Source organism: Maniola hyperantus, chromosome 5 (assembly GCF_902806685.2).
Source record: "Maniola hyperantus chromosome 5, iAphHyp1.2, whole genome shotgun sequence".
In the NCBI taxonomy this organism is placed as follows: domain Eukaryota; kingdom Metazoa; phylum Arthropoda; class Insecta; order Lepidoptera; family Nymphalidae; genus Maniola; species Maniola hyperantus.
This window is the reverse complement of record NC_048540.1, coordinates 3,689,405-3,703,461: the sequence shown is the minus strand read 5'-3', so window position 1 is coordinate 3,703,461 and position 14,057 is coordinate 3,689,405. Positions and strand designations below refer to the sequence as shown.

The 14,057-nt window shown below is 36.1% G+C and overlaps 1 protein-coding gene across 1 annotated transcript in view; it reads right to left on the bottom strand.

The window, feature by feature from the left end:
- The window catches only part of LOC117982627 (ATP-binding cassette sub-family G member 8), a 51,110-nt gene that overhangs the window by 32,284 nt on the left and 4,769 nt on the right, over window positions 1-14,057 (bottom strand). The gene's annotated exons all lie outside the window — the stretch shown is intronic.

Here is a 14,057-nt window from a genome sequence, read left to right as displayed (position 1 = left end):
CGAATGGAGTTAATATTATTTTGAAAATTTTTTGGCGACACGTAAAAAATTGTAAGGTGGACAGGTGTCGCTACATTATCATAAAATACTTAAATACAATGTAGTTTTTCTTTTTATCAAATATCTGAACCGGTGTTAAGTATGTATGCAATATTTTACGAGCAGAAATAAACGGTGAATAGATGATATCTTTATTACAACACATTGCAGGCAAGTACACTTGCGTGAAGCGGCGTGTGTGCAATCCACGAGCTATCTGCATTCCTTACGGAGCTCGGAGTGACCAACTAAATTTAAAAATGAATATTTTGTAAAAAAAACACATTTTTAAGTAGGTACGTCTTGTCAGAACTTAAAAGTCTCTATAGGTCTTACTTAGACTTAATAAGAATCCTCGTCGTCAATATTTTCACTTTTGAATTTAAGCCCCTGAGTATCTGATTGAGTAAACGAAAATTGGGAAATCTCATAAATATGCGCCAAAAGCAAATAGGTAGGTATAAGAAAATGAACAGTACCTACCTACCTCTGTCTTATAGATTGGGATTAAACAATTTTAGGAGTTGAATTTTCAAAAATCCTGTCTTAGCGGATGTCTACGTCATAATAGTAGCTATCTGCACGCCAAACAGCCTGATCCGGCCAGTACTTTGAGCTGTGCGTTGATAAATCAGTCAGTCAGTAAGTCAGTCAGCTTTCCCTTTTATATATTTATGTCCTGAAAACTCAAGGTATATAGGTATGAGTTTGCTGTTATTATTCAAATATGTAGTATCTACATTTGGCTTTTATAGTCGTCGGACCGTTGTTAGGATATACCACTACGATAAAAAATTTCTTCCTCGTTTGCCTGGATCTAAAAATATCGATATATAAATATCGTAAAAGCCTTCTTTATCTATTCGGCAAGTGAAAGATAACGATGACACAATTACCTTGGCCGCGTGTAACCTCGTGGGAAGCGAGGCTGCAGCCGAATGATCGATATCAGAGTGAACTATTATACCTAATCCGCACTGCCTTCCCACTGCTGTTACTTTAGACTTTAACCACAGAGGCTTATTTTTTGGCTTCAGAAGACTATGAAATAAGCTTATCTATACTTAGTACATCCTACTAATATTACAAATTCGAAAGTGTGAAACAAACGTTTTTTGGTGTGTCTTTCAATCGATGTAGTTAAAGACTTGGGAGGACAATACTTTGGCTAATTTTGATGCCGGAAAATCATAACTCCTATGGGATTTTACAAAACCTTGCGAAAGAGTCGCGTGTATCATCTAAGTACCTACTAATCATCAGATAATAACTAGAATCAAACTCACAAGATAAAGAGCAAAAAGCAGACGGAAATAGAAAATAAGAAAAAGTCCGTGAAATTTTGAAAATAAAAAAAACGATCGGCTTAGTAATTTATTAGTAAGTAGGTGTATGTAAATATGTGAATCCCATAAAACTAAACAGGAATGCGATGAAAACTAAGGAGGAGAAACTCAATTTAACAAAAGTTGTGGTCGTCCCGAAAGCTAAGCAAGGAAAGCAACAGTCTACCTATAGTTCTACGCGACAGGTTGAGATGGAAATCAGGATGTCAATGCCCCGCACACCCACACACCCCCCGGGCCCCGCGCTAACCCGGTGTGGAATAAGAATAACGCGGGTGACGTGCGGGTGTGCGGGGCGTCCTCCCGCCTCATTGCCATCTCAGCCTGTCGCGGACTATAGTCTATTTGTGGTGTGAATCCCATAAAACTAAACAGGAATGCAATGAAAAGTATTGACTAACAGAAGGAACAGAAATTCAATCTATGCTTCTTCACAGTTGTGGTCGTCCCAAGAACAAAGCAAGGAAAGCAGTGGTCTATGTTCACAATGTGTCACCACTCAACATTTTCTAGCAGTTATTGGATACGAGTAGTAGATAGAACTTAATTAGTTAGCAATGACATGCTTTCGAAACACATAATCTAATCATGGTTATTGTAATGCCATCCGGTGGGAAGCGTAAATAGTCAATGGCTGGCGGCTGCAGCCTACAATTTGCAGTGCCACTAAATCATACAAAAACGCGTTGCACTGAGCGACCTCGTGAGAGTGTTGTGCAAATGAATTTATAATAATATGCTTATAGATTAATAGACATCTGCTAGTGTTAATAAATTTAGGTAGGTAAGTAAACCACATGGATGGCTGGTACACTGGTACTATTTCCCATTTTCTTTTAACCAACTTCAAAAAAAGGAGGAGATTCCCAGTTTGTCGGAATCTTTTTTTGATTTTTTATGTATGATCCCCGATCACTCGACGAGTCCTGGATCGCTTTGGTCCCATATACCTTTGGTGAAGATCTGATGAATATCTTCGAAAATAGGTGATGGAATTCCTCAACGGATAAGAGTAAATTGCGCGCGATCAGTTTAATAGCTTAGTTAGCAGTTAACCAGATATAGCATATTTTAGTACATGGGGCCACTAAAAACTGTGAAATAAATAATCTTCAAAAAACCAACTTCAATACTTAACCACAAGTTACACTAAAAATTTAAAAATAATTAATTTTTTACAGAGTATATTATGTATACCTATAATAATATTTTTTGGACCTGTTGCCAATTAGTTTATTAGCTACGCGAACCGTCTTCACTTCATATTTTTTTGAGACTCATTTGGCACCGATTCCAAAACGTGGTGTTATTCGAGGGGTGGAAGGTGGATAGACAAATTTCTCAAAATCCAGCGACGCAATTAGTCTGATGCTGGAGGGTGCTGATGCTGTCAAGGCTAAGAGAAGAAGAGAAGTGGTCATGTCTAACGACCTGTGCTAACGACCGATGGACGTTAGAGTCGAAAGATCCTCGAGTGGTAAACGAAACGTAGGGCACCGAACAAGGTGAAGCGATAATATTCAAAGCTGTGAAAAGCCGAAGGTAGAACACGTTGGAGCTACTTGAAAGAGGCCTAAGTACGAGTATGTCTAACAGTGGGAGCATATTTACGAAGGAGTATGATAAGCATAGTTTACATTGATGTAGGAGGAACCTAGTGATAGTTTACATAAGTACATAAGTACCACTTGTCAAAGTTGACATCCCATCATTTTTTCTGTGACCATGACAAATAGAAAACACACTTAAGTAACTACCATAAAATAGCTTGGTTTTTTACCACGATTACAAAGTGGAAAAGCAGGTTAGACAGAATTATCTGCTTTAATTTTTTGCTGTAAACAGTAAATGGACATAATAATAAAAAGCGTGAATTTGTTACGTGCAATACAAAATTAAAAGGTTATGGATCCGACCGTTACCTTACGGTAACCGTGTCTATCTTCTAGCATTCATATTCGTTCGTAATGACTGTTTCTCAGTGTCCGAAAATATGTAGCCTTTTGTTCTCTAGCCTAGATCTCAGTTGTTAGGTTCACTTGAATTTCAGGTTCTTCAATGACACTTATGTGAAAATTCGTAAATGATGATTTATTTATATTGACAACGTACACTCTTTCTACACCATATAATTTTTCATTGCTGAGAGTAGTGACCCCTTCCATTATTATATTATCTACTTGGGTACAGGTTAACTTTAGACTTCACTTGATAATAAATTGTTAAGCATAGGTACCTAAGTGTCAAAATCGTATCTCCTGTGTTGTCGTATCACCCGCATCATTATTACAAGAAAATTACTGATTAGCTTATGCCCGCAATTTCATCCGCAGGCGTGGACTACATTTCAAACCCCTATCACCTTTTCCTTTTATAGTTTTACTAGCTTATGCTCGCGACTTCGTCCGCGTGGACTACAAAATTTCAAACCCCTATTTAACCCCCTTAGGAGTTGAATTTTCAAAAATCCTTTCTTAGCGGATGCCTACGTCATAATAGCTATCTGCATGCCAAATTTCAGCCCGATCCGTCCAGTAGTTTGAGCTGTGCATTGATAGATCAGTCAGTCAGTCAGTCAGTCAGTCAGTCAGTCAGTCACCTTCTCCTTTTATATATATAGAAGATTTAGATGAAAGAGATCACTCATCACACCCGCCCATGAGGGATACGACGCAGAAATTTACCAAAGTTACCCATATAATCACATTTACAAAGTAGTTACATTTACCTAAATAATAAAATTACAGTTTTCGTAAATCTTCCGTTCCACTATAGTCATTGAACTAACTAAGCAGTTGTCCACTGGGTGTGTAATTCATCATGTTCAACTTTACACTGAGGCATACAATTTGCTGAGCCCCGCAATCATCGGGTCCGCTCTATATAACTGTAACATGTGTAACTGTATCGAAGTTAGAATAAGTACAGTTGTTTCGATAAATTGCGTAATAGCCACTTCTAACGGTATAACAAGGGGGCCTACTGCCATAGTTTGACAGCTACAGTGTGACGATCGCAATCATCTCTGATTGGCCGACACTCTCTCACTATTGGCTGAAATGCATTGTTGCAGCAAGAATCCATACTAAAGTGCGACAAAGCTAATGGCTAATATGGATACAAAAAGCTAGCAAAACTCAAAAGCTTGTTATTTGTATGCCAAACTGTAATATTGAAAGTAACAGTGTTGTGATTATTGCTAATATTTTGTTTTCACTTTTAAGTACCTACAATATTTTAGTATTAAGTTAGTGTCGCAGAATTGGAAAGTCGAAAGGAGGACAGTTTGGCTCATCGAGCAGAGCAGGCTTAGCATAGGTAGTAGAGTGGTAGGGTTGCCAGGCTGCATTAATATGATAAGTATAGCCTGACCCCTGACCAGAAAAATAAAAAACTTGCTCTGGGGGCGCCACTAGTATATAGTATATGGTCACTATGTATACCTAAGGTCTTAAAAATAGTTCTTGTTTAAATTAGTTCAACGGGTTTTCCGCAATATGGCGAAGTATTTTATTTTTCTGGTTGGGCTTTAAGTATATTTTGCTTATTATTTGTATAAAGGCTAAAAACGTCAAACAATATTATAAGTAGCCATATTAAACGAAATCGATGTCTTAGCTAACCAAGGGATAAAGTTCGAGCAAAAGCTACTTTATAATAATAGTTGTCTTTACTTTATTGATAACGTACCGTCATATTGTGGCAACCATAGTTGACAGTCTCGTGAGAGCAACCTTGATACGGTGAAGAAAGCGTCCGTACACTGCCAATGTCAATTGTATGCAGTTCGAATTACGAACGTTTACGTTTATTCTCTTTGGAGCATCATGTCTCGAATGTCAATTTTATTAAATTTAAATTCCGAACAAATTATAGAGGCGCGTTTACTCTCTGTGGTAGTATTATTTGATCTCGACCATTTGGCGCGTCGCATTGACGGAATTCGAATTTCAAATCCATCTTTAAGACGTGTTTACTTTTTTTTATTTGTTCTGGATTCTGGGTCAATGCTTTAACAATTTCACGATTTAAAAGCGAGATCATCCGTTTTTTTACTGTCCAGCCTTGCTATAAAATACGGACTTCAATTTATTACTTCGTGACTTGAATTAGTTTTTTTTAATTGGAAGTAAGAACCACGTTAGAACCGTGATTTACCATTACCTAGTGTAGATAAGTTCCTAGAGTAAGAAATATGAGTACCTTCCAACTTTCAACGCAACAGCTTCTTTTAGCTCAAAAAACTAATTCATCGACTTTAAAAAAGCGGAACCTAACCACCAATTAATTGAGTACTTAGGAGGATGATGATTGAGTAGTAGAGTGATTGATTAAGTAATTTAATACTGTTTGTAATATTACTAGATCTGTAGGTACCTACTGACTTATGAGTAGGTAGGTAGGTACCTATTGGAATTAATTCAAATAATACACGTTTAATTTATTTAATGACTGTTGCTTGTCAAATAAAATTACCTAGTTAAATGACAATAACATTATTAAAATATTAATATGAATATCCAGTATTGTACAAGTATTTAAATAACTAGGTACATACCAAGAATGAGTAATCCTATTTTAAATATTTAAATTGAACAAGAAATGAATCATTGGAACAACATTACAAGTATTTACTTTAGTGCTACTAAAGTAAATACTTGTAATGTTTACTTCGAGTTTATATTGTTTAAGGTTTCGCCTCGGTTTCGCTTTCATTTTAAAAGGCGCCACGCCACACCTTTTAAAACGAAAGGATTTTATTAGTCATGTGAGATTTTTTTTAAGGTAGTTAATAAAAAGAGGAAAAAAACGTGTAAAAAATGATTTCATTCTTAATTAACTTCATAACAACAATCCCCTTGCATGTTGGAACTAATAGGGAAAGGCAAAAACCCCAGAAGTAGGGTAATCCTCCACAATAAGTAGAAGTTAGCCATAAAAACACTATTTGAGCACAATCCGCCATTTTTACGGTACATTGAGCTTGGTTTTTGCACGTTTTACATCCACTGTTTTGAGTTTGCGGTGACAAAGTCGCAGCGTAATTTTTGCAACGCTTTCTTTGATCTCGTTTATTTTATGGCAACATTTAGTATAAATAAATAGTAAGTAACATCACTGTCTACCCATATTATAAATGCGACAGTGTGTTTGTTTGTTGGTTTATTAGTTTGTCCTTTAATCATGTCGCAACGGAGCAACGGATTGACGTGATTTTTTGCATGGGTATAAGTATTTATAAAATCTCTTAAGCAAAAAAATTACGTTCTAACCGCAAGGAGCAAGGGCTAGTATGGATCGGCTTGAACGATGCGTTCTCGTCACAGAACAGAAAGTATCGTTTATTACTTATTTCCCGGACTACCATGTCCTCTAACGTAAATTTATATGATATTTAATTAATAAACACGCATAATAACTTTATAGCTCAAATCGTTCTCGAAATGCAAAAAAATAAATTAAAATAATAGGCTGAACGTATCAAATCAAATAAATAATAAAATCAATTAAACTTTTACAAGTACTTTTGAATCGTCGAATGCATCTACCACTGGTTCGGAAAGCCTTTCCTATCTTTAAAATCTCCGGAGTGATCAAAGTTATAAAAAACCAATTGATAAAATCTATGATAGATATTAATGACTTTGTAATTAAAAGCCTAAAACAATCTGACCAGAAGCAGGCATGTAGGTAGGTAGATACAGTTTCCTCAGCAAGCAATATCAAAACTAGATCAGATGTAATGATATAAGTAAGGTAACGGTTGGTGCATTCCTATAACGGAGAAGGCTCATGAGCTTGCTGTTTTTGATAGCTATTTATTTACTATGGAACATAATATAATGTAGAACTGACAAGCGATTTAGTAGGTGTATTAGATTCGATCTATACCTTATCTATACCTGTTATCTCATCTATATCAGTTTATGGTTCAGTTACTAAACAGTAAATGCGTAAAAAATGGCTTCTAATGCCAGAAACAAGAGATTTTGGGTGGAGCTTTTCTTTACGACTAGACCCCGACTAAGAAAAGGTTTAAAAAATTATAAGTACTTTACACACGAGCGAAACCTAGGGCATGTAGGTAGGGCAGTTATGCGCTAATCCGATTCGACTCCGTGAAAATACATTCCGAAGTAGTATGGAACTATTTGTATAAGTTGAGGTATAAGTTGAGCTTATGACATAATGACGTAGATATTTTATATATCCGTATTTTCAAGGATTCGGATCGGATGAGCGCGTGATCGCTCTAAGGGTGCTGAAATTGTCCATAGGTTCGGCTCTTGTATTCTCAGGCCTGCAAGTTTTTGCTGCCATGACAGATTCTCTATATATCACCATACCAATACCATATCAATAAAATCCTACACATATATCCCCTAACTGCGGCGAGAGTTAAAAAGATAGATAGATAGATAGATAGATAGAAATACTTTATTGCACACAAAAAATATTACATACCTACATTACATACATACATTAATATACCTACTCACGATTATTATATGTTACATACTTACGTGATTCTTCGCGTTATATACCTACTGTTGATTATTTCTTTAAGTAATTAGTTAATAGGTACCTTCGTTGCAGCTAGGCACCGAGGACAAACCTCTGTGGTTTTTTCGGTGTTTTTAGTTTAAGCTCTATTTGTATGTATTTTGATTTGATAATAAATTAAAAAAAAAAAAAAAAAAAACATAACTATTACAAAAAAACTAAAAACTAAAAAGTAATTGTATGCAAAGGCGGCCTTATTGCTCACAGCAATCTCTACCAGGCAACCTTTGGTGAAAGGAGAAACTAGGTGTGTTGGATAGTACTTACACGCAATACAGAAAAATGAAGTAGTATAATATTATATAATATAATTAACTATTTCAGTAATACATACATAACTATCATACATATACATAACTATTATAAATATCAATATATATACAATCCATAATAGAAATATATATATATAAGATATGTACTAAATGGCTTTTAACTCTTTCTTACGATCAATCAGAACAACTTATAAAGTCTTGGCATTGTGATTAAGTCTAATTCACATAATATAACATTTACACACACACACACACACACACACACACACGCACTCATATTGTCATATTGTATGAGGAGGGCGATGATCACTGCAACACAGTGTATACTTCTGCAGAATCATCGTTCCCATCTGTTATTGTTTGTGAAATTATGTGTGAAAAAAAATAAAGATTATTTTATTTAAAAAAAAACTTTATTAAGTTAAGCAGTTAGGATGAAGATAGAGATTTTTTTATTTGGGTACTCTATAAGTAAACCGTTATTTATGATTAGTAGTGGGTCTCTAACTTTCAATTAAAAGCCCCGTTTTGATTATGATCTACTAAACTAAACCAACATAATTTTAATTACTTATACTGCGCGGAATCAAAATTGAAATGTTATAATTAATTTAGAATGGTTCTAAATGGATCAAATCGTTGTTGAGACCGAATAATGCAGTGCAGCGGTTTAAAATTATGCATTTTGGACCGAATAAGTAGGTCCGAATACTGTTAGTTTTTACAACTTTTTACAGTTCGACTGCGATAAGCTATCTACACATATGGGAAAAGTTGTGAAATTCATTTACCAGCAAAGAGGTTATAAAAAAAGTTAAATTAATTTTTTTGTTATAATATCTTTGTTTACCACCAAGATACTGATGATGTGTTAACTTTTATTGTATTACGTTTAGTTAATTTTTCCGTGTTACAAGCGTTAGTTACACGAGACTGCCCAAAAAAGGAGCAAAATGTTTTCAGTGGTTCATGTATAAATGAGTTTCTTTATCTATATATTATATAAAAAAAAAGATTCCGACGAATTGAGAACCTCCTCCTTTTTTTGAAGTCGGTTAAAAAGGAAAAGCTGACTAGATCAGTCAGTCAGTCAGCTTTTTTTTTTATTTACTTAGAAGATTGAAGACAATTTACTTACTTACTGGACTTTATACTCAATATGGTTAACATAGACCTGCTAATTATGTTTTGTACTTACCTAGTACTTACATTACAGCCTATAAATAAGCCTGTAAAACATCGGTGATTGGAAAGTATCATAAAATTAATTTTCCTTTTGAGAAATCCGTTTGGATCATCAAATCATTAACTTATCTACTTTGTAAACATAAAATAACGAAGAGAATTTGTAAAGAGAAAAATAACGAATCTTTCAGAGTACATTTTTAAACAATTAATTTATCGTTTGCTTAATGGTGAAGGATAAAACATTCTGAAGAAACCTGCATGCCTAAAAATTCTCCATAATATTCTTAAAGGTGTGCAGTCTGCCAATCGAACTTTGCTAGCGTGTTAGACTATGGCCACCATTCAAAAAGGAGACCTGAGGTCACTCTTCACATTCTGAAAGGAGACCCGTGTTATAAAGTGTGCCGACGATAGGTTGAGATAAAATAAATAAAAATTCAATCATCAAAAAACCCTTACAAATAGGTACTACTAATTATTTATTACTAGATGGTGCCTACAACTACGTCCGCGTGGTTTCAGGTCTTTTAAAAATCCCGTGGGATCTCTAATTTTCCGGGGTTAGCCTATATCCTTCCCGGGATGTAAGCTAAGCCTGTACGAAAATTTCATCAAAATCGGTTAAACTGTTAGGCAGTGAAAAGCTAGCAGACAGACAGACACACTTTTGCATTTATAATATGTATTAGTATGGATTTGGGTTTTCGATGAAATAGTGGACAAAATGAAACATGAAATAGAACTGGCAGACAAGGTTGTACCAAAAATGAATACACCCCACACGCTCGCTAGGATAGCACAAAAGCGAGCTGTTTGAATCGGACATCAACACAAATCAGTTTCGGATCCTCCAGATAATATGTAAAACAATGGTCGTTCGTTCCGTCTGGTTGCAACTCTTGCGCAGCTGTTGCGCGTGCCTCAATACTAGTTGCAACATGTGATCTATTAATTAGTCTAATTTGTAGCCCAATTGCGCTGTACTCTCGATCAACTTATATTATGCATATTTTTCTGCACTGATTGTTTTGTACAAGGTTGTATACTCTTCGTTCGGCGAAAATACAAAATCCTCTTTATTCTCGTCTCAGAATGAGAAGGGTTTAGGCCAAAGTATGCCGCGCTGGCCCGGTGCAGATTGGAAGACTTCATATACCTTTGACAACATTGTGGAGAACTCTCAGGCATGCAGGTTTCCTCACAATGTTTTCCTCATCATCTTACTACCAGGTGAGATTGCAGTCAAGGGCTTACTTGTATCTGAGTTTTAAAAAAATTATAGTTAGAGGTATAGTGCCTGCCATTGCCAGCTGCTCTCACCATCGCACTATACTGCTGCTTTGTTAGTGGTCTTGACATACACATAAAGGCATACACGGCAAAATAAATGTACCGCAAATTAATAAACGCTATCAAATTACTCCACTGTTTTTACAGGCCATTGTTAGGCCGAAGTTGCAAACGGTGTGAGTTTTGTTTGGATAAATAAATGAATGGAAATAGAGAGTTATATATCTCGATTGTGGGAATGACACGAACAAAACAAGCCAGCGGGACAAGACAGTGCCCGTTATGTCCTATTAGCTTACAATAAGGTCACTACAATATTTACTCATCCATACCTACTTATAATTTACTACCCCGGCTTCGCATGGGTGCAATGTAGATACTAATGTGGTGTCAGTATTTGCCTCGAAAACTCTCAAATGAGAGGTTTTTTTCCGACCTAATTCACATTATTTCAATTTCTCTAGGGATCTCTAATTTTTTGAGAACTAAACTATAGCTATAAACCTTCCTCTTGAATCACTCTATCTATTGGTGAAATATATAATGAAATATATATAACTTGGGATTGGCAGACATCAACGCCTTTGAGAACATTACCTACGAAGAACACTCGGGCATCAGTGTCTTAGGCATTCCTCATGATTGTTTTTGTAGTAGATGATTTTAATGTAGTCCACGACACGGGCACCTACGTTCTTTAGTTTTTTAAGTAGAGGTAATTGTTTTCACTTTTTTGTGCGTAAAGTGAAAACGCTGTTTAGACTTCATTACCACAGCTATAAGTATGTTAAAAACTCGGATCCATATAATAAGCGGTGTTTTTTTTTTTAATAGATATAGCGAGCAAACGAGCAGGCGGGTCACCTGATGTTAAGTGATTACCGCCGCCCATGAACATTTGCAGCACCAGAGGAGCCGCCGATGCGTTGCCGGATGCGGATACTTTTGTGGCTAGACGTCGTCGGCCTCCTATTCGGGAGATCGCGTTTTCGATCCCGTGCACGCATCTCAGACTTTTCGGAGTCATAGGTATTTTTTGCGTTTTTAGCACTAAAATATCACTTGATTTAACGATGACGATCGTGAGGAAACCTGCACGCCTGAGAGTTCACCAAATGTTTTCGAAGGTTCTGGCAATCCGCACTTGGCCAGCGTGGTAGCATAGCATTCTGAGAGAAGAGGCGCGTGCAACAGTGCCGGCGATGGCTTGCTGGTGATGATGATGATATAATATTTGTGCACTATGAAAATAAAAATATAAAAAAATTATTCAATTAAACTTTTACAAGTATTTTTGAATCGTCAGCTGTATTTACCACTGGTTCAGAATTCCTCTCTTACCGAGAAGAACCAGCAAGAAACGCGGCGGATGCTCTTTTATGAAATCAATAATTTACGTTGGAAACACACATTAAAATTAGGGCCGGTGGCCATTTCTATATACGACCAATGAACCAGAAAACGGGTCCCATTGTATTAGCATACGACGATAGCGGTGCAGAACGGAAGCTTTTACCTACTCATATTCATACATCCACTACTTCCTGTTAGTCAAACAGCATGAATATTTCAACAGTTAATTACACACTGTATTATATTATAGTCTACAGTGCTTTCTTTTCATTATTTACGTCCATAAAAAACCAGAAAGTAGGTATATCTAACTACAAATTAAATTAAATGGGTAGGATGTAACTGTAATTTTTGGTCCTTACATAAATAATAAAAATAATAAGTAAATAAATTCTTTTACATTTAATATCCATACTTCCATGCCAATATTATAAATGCGGAAGTGTGTCTGTCTGTCTGTCTGTCTGCTAGCTTTTCCCGGCCCAACAGTTTAACCGATTTTGAAGAAATTTGGTACAGAGTTCGCTTAGATCCCGGGGAAGGACATAGACTACTTTTTATCCCGGAAAATCCCCACTTCATCCCTGAAGTTCCCATGGGATTTTTCAAAAACCTAAATCCACGCGGACGAAGTCGCGGGCATCATCTAGTATAAAATGAACTTAAATCTAAATTATGTTGCACTCCCAACTCAGTGGTAAAATCCTTTATAAACGGAAATCTTTGACGAAATATAAAACGTCAGCTGAAACCTGAACTTGCTGAAACAATAAGCTTCAGACCACATAATAGGTATTATATTTCAATGTTAGTTTCCTATACTTATCTACCTACATACCGCCGTTTTTATACAATGATAAATAATCGATTTTCCATTTTATATAACTCAGGTTTTCTCATAAATGCTTATTTGCGCGTAATTATAATCGCTTGACGGCAAAACCGTGTCACCAAACGATTTAGCGTTCCGGTACGATGCTGTTTAGAAACCGATAATGGGTGTAAAAAAACTGCCATTGCTATCCCTTCCAAGTTAATCCGCTACCATCTTAGACTACCTATAAAAAAAAATTAAAAAAAAAATGGGTATATGAGTGGGTCGGTAAGCCTACCATGGATTTTCTGGTTCTCTATTAGAAACCCTTCGATTTTCAGCAATTTCACCCAATCGATGTCAGGCGGGTCAACCAGTTCTGAGTGTAAAGATAAGTTCGAATAGTTAATTAATTATTATTTATTTGTTACAAGTCAAATCACCACGTCCGAATAGCTGAAGGTTTGCCATTAACATTAGAACAACTAGATACCTAGCACCTATAAGGCCACTATGATAATAAATTCACCGACACGTTGTCAATTGCGCAAGGCTTCGTACACGACGTTTACCTTCATGGTTATCGGCTATTTAGTAGGCTAATTCACGAAGGCTACTGAACTTTACGTATACCGATACGACTTAAACACAAGCATGAGTCAGTGGCCTTCGTGAAATGCAAGAACTATACGAGGTTTACTAGTTTTCGAAACACTTCTTCTTCTCCATAGATCTAGGAACAGCCAGCGTAACGCCTCATCCAATCGATCGACCGAAAATCACGATAGAATGACGAGTTTAAAACATAACATTACATACATAAGCCATAGGTCCATTTTATTACAGCGTTATATTATTATCAGAATACATGACAACTATCAAAGTTTTCGTTATATGTACTGTATATCTAAATATATAAAAGGTAAATCTGACTGACTGACTGACTGACTACTGCACGGATCGGGTTAAAATTCGGCATGCAGATAGCTATTATGACGTAAGCATCCGCTAAGAAAGGATTTTTGAAAATTCAATACCTAAGGGGGTGATAGGTGTTTGAAATTTGTGTAGTCCACGCAGACGAAGTCGCGAGCATAGTCGCTAGTAGAGGTATAAATAAGGACGCGCGATCCTAAGCTAGGTCGTTGAAGTAAGTAATAATGAATGTGTTGGTGTCAAGTATCTTCTAAT